Below are 9,776 nucleotides of genomic sequence, written 5' to 3'. Positions count from 1 at the left end.
ACACACACACACACACACACACACACACACACACACACACACACACACACACACACACACACACACAAAACTCTAGTGACTGTCTGCTTTTTTGCACAGCAAGAGTAAACAGATACACCCCTCCCAAACACATGACATTCTGCTCCCAGCATTAACCATACGTGTTCCTCCGCTGGCCTGGCATGCTATACCACCACCGTAACCCTGAGTTATACGGTACCAGTCAAATGTTTGGACACATTTTCTTTATTAGACTATCAAAACTATGAAATGACATATGTGGTAGTGAACATATATTTTAGATTCTTCAAAGTAGCCACACTTTAGCTTGATGACAGCTTTGCACACTCTTGGTATTCTCTTGGTATTGCTTTGAAAATTGATACACTTGTAAACTCACTTTTGAGGAAAGGAGCTATTGAATGTTTTGGTACCTACTGGAGAGCTCTCCTTTGTCTACACCCATTCAGCATTGTTCACACCCTCCTAAGCCAGCTCAACCCATCTCTTTAAGGATTCACATGAGGTCATGTGCTAAACAGTGAGCCTACAATAAGTAAAAATGTCAGGTAAACAGCAAGTGTCCAGACAGAAATATTTGATAAATATTAGATGACGCTTACCCAGACACACTAAATTGATGGGTCATGTGAAAGAAATGCTTTAACGCCCAGCCACATCCAGTGGTGGGAAAAGTACTTAATACAAATAAAAAAGTACATTATTTTGGCCATCTAGTTAATTATAAGGAATTTGAAAAGATTTATACTTTTACTCAAGTATGACAATTGACAAAAAGTATTTGTGTTTAGTGAGTCTGCCAGATCAGATGCAGTAGGGATTCTCTCTTGATATGCGTGTGAATTGGATAATTTTCCTGTCAAAATGTAACGAGTACCTTTGGGTGTCAGGGAAAATGTATGGAGTAAAAAGTACATTATTTTTTTTCAGAATGTAGTTTAGTAAAAGATCCCCAAATATAAATAGTAATGTACAGATACCCCCCCCAAAATACTTTAAATTACTGTAACGGTTTTCTTCCGTTGAAGGAGAGGAGGACCAAAATGCAGCGTAGTTCGTGTTCAACATGTTTAATAAAAGACAATAACGTGAACACTACACATATACAAAATTACAAACGTAGCAAAACCCCAAAACAGTCCTATCTGGTGCAGAGAACACAAAGACAGGAAACAACCACCCACAAACCCCAACACAAAACAAGCTACCTAAATATGGTTCCCAATCAGAGACAATGACTAACACCTGCCTCTGATTGAGAACCATATCAGGCCATACATAGAAACGGACAAACTAGACACACAACATAGAATGCCCACCCAGCTCACGTCCTGACCAACACTAAAACAAGGAAAACACAAAAGAACTATGATCAGTCAGAACGTGACAATTTACTTAAGTATTTTTGACCACTGCCCAAATGCCTTCACACCAGTACATTAGCATACTTTATATACTGTTACACACTTATCGTGTAGTATTCCATACACAAGTTAAGGCCATGCAACCTGAGTTGAAACCTGAGTGAGGTGCACATGTACAGTACATAAACAGAACCAAACTTCTTAACCATTAGACCAAAGAAATAGTCAGGCTTTGGCCAAGGGTGGTTTTAAGTTGTATGCCGGGCTACTTCATCACCAGAGTGTTTTAACTCGACTCTGCTACACTTATCCTAGATAAAATAAAATAAATGTGGCCTACATGACTGCTGTTTCCCTCTGTACTCACTGAAATATACTGTGTGTTAATGTCAAATCTTTTTGTTTTCAGGAGTTCCAGGGCAAGAAGTATAGGCAATAAATATATTACTTTTAAAAGGCAATAACTTTTTGTAGATTAATGGTTTGTAAAATAGTGGTACAGTCTGCCACGACCCCCAGGTGCCAAGTCTGTGGGGGTTCCAAATCTACATATTCCAGGGTCCATAAAATGATATTGGTTCCAAATTTGGTGCCTTTACCTCAAAACAGTTCTTCTGAATTGTAAAGAAAAATCTTAGACCAAACAATGGTGGCAATTTATTGCCTGGCCGGTTCCCCTCTCTCCACTGGGATTCTCTGCCTCTAACCCTATTACAGGGGCTGAGTCACTGGCTTACCGGTGTTCTTTCATGCTGTCCCTAGGAGGGGTGCGTCACTTGAGTGGGTTGAGTCACTGACGTGATCTTCCTGTCTGGGTTGGCGCACCCCTTGGGTTGTGCCAGGCCGGAGATCTTTGTGGGCTATACTCGGCCTTGTCTCAGGATGGTAAGTTGGTGGTTGAAGATATCCCTCTAGTGGTGTGGGGGCTGTGCTTTGGCAAAGTGGATGGGGTTATATCCTTCCTGTTTGGCCCTGTCCGGGGGTATCATTGGATGGGGCCACAGTGTCTCCTGACCCCTCCTGTCTCAGCCCCCATTATATATGCTGCAGTAGTTTATGTGTCGGGGGGCTAGGGTCAGTTTGTTATATCTGGAGTACTTCTCCTGTCTTATCCGGTGTCCTGTGTGAATTTAAGTATGCTCTCTCTAATTCTCTATTTCTCTCGGAGGACCTGAGCCCTAGGACCATGCGTCAGGACTACCCGGCATGATGACTCCTTGCTGTCCCCAGTCTACCTGGCCGTGCTGCTGCTCCAGTTTGAACTGTTCTGCCTGCGGCTATGGATTCCTGACCTGTTCACCGGACGTGCTACCTGTCCCAGACCTGCTGTTTTCAACTCTCTAGAGACAGCAGGAGTGGTAGAGATACTCTTAATGATCGGCTATGAAAAGCCAACTGACATTTACTCCTAAGTTGCTGACTTGCTGCACCCTCGACAACTACTGTGATTATTATTATTTGACCATGCTGGTCATTTATGAACATTTGAACATCTTGGCCATGTTCTGTTATAATCTCCACCCGGCACAGCCAGAAGCGGACTGGCCACCCCTCATAGCCTGGTTCCTCTCTAGGTTTCTTCCTAGGTTTTGGCCTTTCTAGGGAGTTTTTCCTAGCCACCGTGCTTCTACACCTGCATTGCTTGCTGTTTGGGGTTTTAGGCTGGGTTTCTGTACAGCACTTTGAGATATTAGCTGATGTACGAAGGGCTATATAAATACATTTGATTTTAAAAAACTATTTTGAAATTGAATAAATTCACCACTTAACAATAACCAACACAATTCCAGTCAAAAAAAGAAGATTGCAGGAAATATTGTATCCTACCATTACTATATCCAACCGAACTCCAAACGTTCCCTGTCATTTCAGTCATAAAATGCAAGATAGGCTACAGAACTGAACTGCGTTTTACACCTGCATTTGGAACTGAAAGTCATTCATGTTAGTAGGGATATATGAGTCCAGAGCAAGCTAAATCATATGGCCTACTTTTAGCAGAGGTTGCAGGATCGGATGGAAAGCGTACCATCACGTTGGAGGGCAACCTGCCTGCAGAATGCTTGTTGCCAGCCTGGTAGCCCTTTTCTTCCTCACAAATATTATAATCAATTTGCCAGAAAATGTTACATCATCATCCCATAATATTTACAGTTACAGCTGCTTATCTTTAGACATATAGCCACCCAAACTGGGCTTATCTGAAATATGAAAATGATCATGAGTCAGTAGTAGATTGCTAAACTGTATTTTATATGGATGATAAATGTAGTACTACTCTAGTTTTGCGAGGCAAAACTGGAGGGAACAAAACAAGTTGTTTCTGTTCACTAATCTGGATAGACCCGCCTTGCGTGCCAATGCTGATAACTGGACATTGGTCAACAATCAAGACTCGTGGCGCAGCTTTTCAGTTCTAAAGAATAGATATGAATTTAATTTAATGACGACTTGGGTTCAGAACAACGACCAAAAATGTATAGGGAAAAGGGGCAAGTGCTCTGCACAGGTAGAGCCATATCTGTGCATGTGCCTGAGAAGATTCACTATTTTAAGATTTGTTTTAATAAGCGACCGCCATGAGACCTGAAACGACATCTGGTTCAAGTCAGTTGGGAAAACGTTAGGCTAAAGACATCTTAAGCTGGTCATATTTTGGTCATATGACATTGCGACCAGAATATGCCCATAGCGAGACGTCGAAATGACATTGTGTGCCTGTTGGGTTGTTGTCTATGATGTCGATCGTGACAGTGGACAACGACGTTAGTGGAGTCGAACGAAATGGGGATGTGGCTGATGGAAGTCTAGTTTCACTAGACCATAGTTACGCAGCTGCGCTTTCTAAAGGTTATTTTGAGACTGATCACTCCAACATTGTGGCACCGGATCACTCCTACAATGCGTCATCTCCAAGAACAATGAAGAAGAAAATGGATTCAACCCAGGGTCAGCTGAAAGCATGCCGTACAAAGGTGAAGATGCAGTGGCAGGCGATCAGCCGATTGAATAGAAAGGTTTCTTCTTTGTCATGTCACATAGGAGTTCAAAGAGAAACGATGGGTCTCAACAGACTGCGCAGAACTGATGAAGATCTTCAATGATTTACCAAGGGAGGTCCTGTCCAAGTTACAACAACCAGGTTTCAGGGTGTTAAATAGAAGTTGTTGTGGTGACAGTAGGTCCACCCACCGCCCAAACTCTGCAAGCCCATCCATTGTCTGGTGCTACTCTGATGCTAAAAAAGTTTGAAATATCCAATAAATGTCGTTCCACTTCATGATTGTGTCCCACTTGTTGTTGATTCCTCACAAAAAAATACAGTTTTATATCTTTATGTTTGAAGCCTGAAATGTGGCAAAAGGTCGCAAAGTTCAAGGGGGCCGAATACTTTCGCAAGGCACTGTAGCTTGCAGCATTGGCCGAGGAAGAAGCCCTGCAGAGGGAAGATGTTTTTCCTTTTGTGTTCACATGTTACTTGACTGAGATCCTCCTGTGTGTTCCAGTCTCCTGATGCCTGAAGCAACCCTGATAATTTTCAAATTCATTCATTAACTTGAGTGTGAAAGCTAGAGTTGTTAATCACATGCCATTTAACCAATTTCACTTGTGTTCTAGGCCGCCCGACGCCGGAGCTCCAAAGACACAGCTGCTGCTGATTTCTTGTCTCTAGCAGAGAGCTACCTTGCTGACGACAGTGGAGCTGGCGTCACCACGTGACACTCCCAAACCTCAACTGAACAGAGAAGATCCAAGACCGACAAACCCATGGTCTCTAACCCACTTTGCCAGCGCTGCCGTAAAGAGCCAGCTCAGCTCATCAAACAGACATTGCTCAATCTGGGCTTGATTCAGCCCATTCGCCACCTAGACAAACCTTTTTTAATGCATGAACTCTTTAGCTATTGTATTTCAACATTTTGTGTGTATTTCTTAGAAGCTTGCAGGTTAATGTGGGGCTGTTGAGAGATGTGAAAAGATTAGCTGTGGAATTTTGCACTTGATTATGATATTATTGATATATAATGTTTGCAGTGAAAATCAGAGCATTTCTAGTGTGAATGCTTTGCAGTCTAGACTACTAAACTGTCCTTGTCAAGGTTCAGCTTCTCAGTCCCTCAGACCTGTGATGTTAAATGTCAAACTCCATCAACTGAGCCAGCAACCAGTATGTAACCTGACACCGCTGAAGGTCTTGATGTTTTTTTTGTAGAACAAGAAAGAAAACATGGAGGCGCCCAGTGCAAGTTTAGTGAACTATTTATAGATAACATAACATGTAACTACAATACCGTAATTGCCAGAGTCTTAAAGAATCCTGGAGTTGGTATAATAAACTACCTGGCACTGGGTTAGGCATCCTCACATAAAAACATGATCGCCCTGGCCTACTACACAATAATGACCTTGGAGGACACCAGAAAGATCTGCAGCAGGCTGGACATCTCACACATATCCAGCAGGGCTTGATCCTCCTAGGTGGGCTAGTCGGGTTACGGGAAGGTTGGCCCTCTCTGCCTTTGTCAGGTGCTTCAAAGGGAAGTAAATGACAGGGACTGGCTACAGAGCTTCTAACAGATCGTATCCAGGAAGAAACATGTCCTGTGTGTCCATCAGGAGGGCCCACAGCCTTCTCCTCCATCACATTGGGCAGCTGTGGGTGACACCACACCATTTCACCCTGTTTCTGAAATTATATGAAATAAAAAACAACAGTAAATAATAGGTCATACAAAATACCAATTACACTGTTATGTCACTTTTCAGAGGTTTATGCAGTGCATTCAGAAAATACTTTTTCCACATTTTGTTGTATTACAGCCTGAGATTAAATTGAGATATTGTGTCTCTGGTCTACACACAATACCACATAATGCCAAAGTGGAATTATGTTTTTTAAAACGTTTACACATTTATCGAAATGAAAAGCTGAAATGTCTTGAGTCAATAAGTATACAACCCCTTTGTTATGGCAAGCCTTAATACACTAAAAGTATTTGGACACATGCTTGTCTAACATCTCCTTCCAAAATCATGGGCATTAATATAGAGTTGGTCCCCCTTTGCTCCTACAACATCCTCCACTCTTCTGGGAAGGCTTTTCACTAGATGTTAGAATATTGCTGCGGGGACTTGCTTCCATTCAGTCACAAGAGCATTAGTGAGGTCAGCCACTGACTTTGGGCGATTAGGCTTAGGTTGCAGTCGGCGTTCCAATTCATCCCAAAATGTGTCCGATGGGGATGAGGTCAGGGCTCTGTGCAGGCCGTCAAGTGCTTCCACACTGATCTCGACAAACCATTTCTGTAAGGACGTCGCTTTGTGCACAGGGACAATGTTATGCTGAAACAGGAAAGGGCCTTCCCCAAACTGTTGACACAAAGTTGGAAGCACAGAATAATCGAGAATGTCATTGTATGCTGTAGCGTTAAGCTTTCCCTTCATTGGAATTAAGGGGCCTAGCCTGAACCATAAAAAAACAGCCCCAGACCATTATTCCTCCTCCACCAAACTTTACAGCTGGCACTATGCATTGGGGCAGGTAGCCTTTTCCTGGCATCCGCAAAACCCAGATTTGACCATTGGACTGCCAGATGGTGAAGCGTGATTCATCACTCTAGAGAACACGCCCCAGAGTCCAATGGATGCGAGCTTTACACCACTCCAACCGACGCTTGGCATTGCACATGGTGATCTTAGGTTTGTGTGCGGCTGCTCGGCCATGGAAACCCATTTCATGAAGCTCCCAACAAATCGTTATTTTGCTGACGATGCTTCCATAGGCAGTTTGGAACTCTGTAGTGAGTGTTGCAAGCGAGGACTGTCATACACTGATCTGTTTCACCTGTCTTTGTGCTTGTCTCCACCCCCCTCCAGGTGTCACCCATCTTCCCCATTATCCCCAGTGTATTTATACCCGTGTTCTCTGTTTGTCTGTTGCCAGTTCGTCTTGTCAGGTCTTACCAGCATGTTTTCCTGTCTCCCTGCTTTCTCAAGTTCTGTTTCCCCGGTTCTGAACATTCTGCCTGCCCTGACTCCAAGCCTGCCTACTGTTCTGTACCTGCCTGACTCTGACCCGTTTACGAACATCTGCCTGTCCTGACACCGAGCCTGCCTGCTGTTCTGTACCTTATTGACTCTGCCCTGGATTACGGACCTCTGCCTATCTTTGACCTGACTTTTGCCTGCCCCCTGTTTGGGTAAATAAACATTTGTGACTCTAGCTGTCTGCATCTGGGTCTTATCCTGAGTTCTGATAAGGACAGATGATTTTTACGCACTTCAGCACTCAATGGTCCCATTCTATGAGTTTCCACTTCACAATAACAGCACTTACAGTTGACCAGGGCAGCTCTAGCAGAGCAGAAATTTTACAAACTGACTTGTTGGAAAGATGGCATCCTATAATGGTGCCACGTTGAAAGTCGCTGAGCTCTACAGTATAGGACATTCTACTGCCAATGTTTGTCTATGGAGATTGCATGCCTGTGTGCTTGATTTAATATACATGTCAGCAAAGGGGTGGCTGAAATAGACAAATCCAACTCATTTCAAAGGGTGTCCACATACTTATATAGTGTACGTTAAGGAGTAAATATGTGCTTAACAAGTCATATAATACGTTGCATGGACTCAATCTGCGTGCAATAATAGTGTTTAACATGATCTTTTTATGCCTACCTCATCTCTGTTATTATTTTAAATGTATCTTTAGTTTCTTTAGTAAAAACCTCTTTGGGCTAGGTGGGGCTCTAGTGACCCACCTGGCCAACATCCGGTGAAATTTCAGAGCGCAAAATGCAAAATACAAAAATTGTAATATTAGACATTCATGAAAATACAAGTGTCTTACATCATTTAAAAGCATGAATTCTTGTTCATAAGGCCACTGTGTCAGATTTCAAAAATACTTTACGGCGAAAGCATACCAAGCGATTATCTGAGCACTGCGCCCCGCATACAAAATCCTTAAAAACATTTTCCAATCCAGCAGCAAAAGTCAAAAATAGCGATAAAATAAATCACTTACCTTTGAAGATCTTCCTCTGTTTGCAATTCCAAGGGTCCCAGATACACAACAAATGGTCGTTTTGTTCAATAAAGTCCTTTATATCCCCAAAAAGTCAGTTTAGTTGGCGCGTTTGATTCAGTAATCCACCCGTTCCAGTCGTTCAACATGCAGACAAAGCAATCCCAAAACTTACCAATAAACTTCATCCAAACAAGTCAAACAACATTTCTAATCAATCCTCAGGTACCCTAATATGTAAATGAACGATAAAATTTAAGACAGAGAATAGTATGTTCATTACCCGGAGATAAATAACAAGGTGAGCGCCCTCATCCACACGTGCCACAAGACTACAGTCCAAATGAGAGCCACCTTGAAACACTACAAATTCTCGCTAATTAAAAAAAAAACAAGCCTGAAACCCTTTCTAAAGACTGTTGACATCTAGTGGAAGCGATAGGAACTGCAATCTGGGAGGATTTCCTTTGAAATTCCCATAGACAAGCATTTTCAATGGGTGTTGACCTCAAAACAAAAATTTCCAGATGGATTCTCCTCAGGTTTTTGCCTGCCATATCAGTTATACTCACAGACATAATTTTTAACAGTTTTAGAAACGTCAGAGTGTTTTGTATCCAATACTACCAATTATATGCATGTCTTAGCTTCTGGGCCTGAGTAATAGGCAGTTTACTTTGGGCATGTCAGTCATCCGAACTTCCGAAAACTGCCCACTAGCCTTAAGAATTAACTCTATTTTCTTAAAACTGCATTTTTGGTTAAGGGTTTGTAAGTAAGCATTTCACGGTAAGGTCTACACCTGTTGTATTCGGCGCATGAAACAAATACAATTTTATTTGATTCACTATGCTGTAAATCCTTTGGCTGAAAACGTCTGCCAAGTGATATTGAAATTGTTGTAAAAATGCATTTGGTCAAAAACTTTAATTAATAAAAGGGTCATTGAGGAATACTTCTGCCTCCTGTTGGTCTGTGAGTTCTTATTTATTGATTGTATTTGAAATTGAAAGACACACGTAGGCCTTTATCATTGCAATGCTTGTAAAATCCAGCCCATACAGAGGCACTCATTATATGATATAATATGGTCTTCTACCCTGTAATGTAATGGTTCGTTATAATATATTACCTGCTTGGATTGTACACTTCGCTCACTGTATTTTTTACAGTCTATGTACTACCCATGCTCTTAAATGGCAAATAAAATGAGTTTAAGCCCGCTAATACTTGTGCACCTGAGAGAGGACACAACAGGCCAGTGCTGGGCTAGCTAGGAGCATCTGACAACTCACACGACACATGATCAGTGCATGGGGACAGTCTGGTTTGCTGAAGCCACGAGCTGGAGGTGATCGATA

This window comes from Oncorhynchus nerka, linkage group LG23 (genome assembly GCF_034236695.1).
Source record: "Oncorhynchus nerka isolate Pitt River linkage group LG23, Oner_Uvic_2.0, whole genome shotgun sequence".
Lineage (NCBI taxonomy): Eukaryota > Metazoa > Chordata > Actinopteri > Salmoniformes > Salmonidae > Oncorhynchus > Oncorhynchus nerka.
This window is presented reverse-complemented; position numbering follows the sequence as displayed.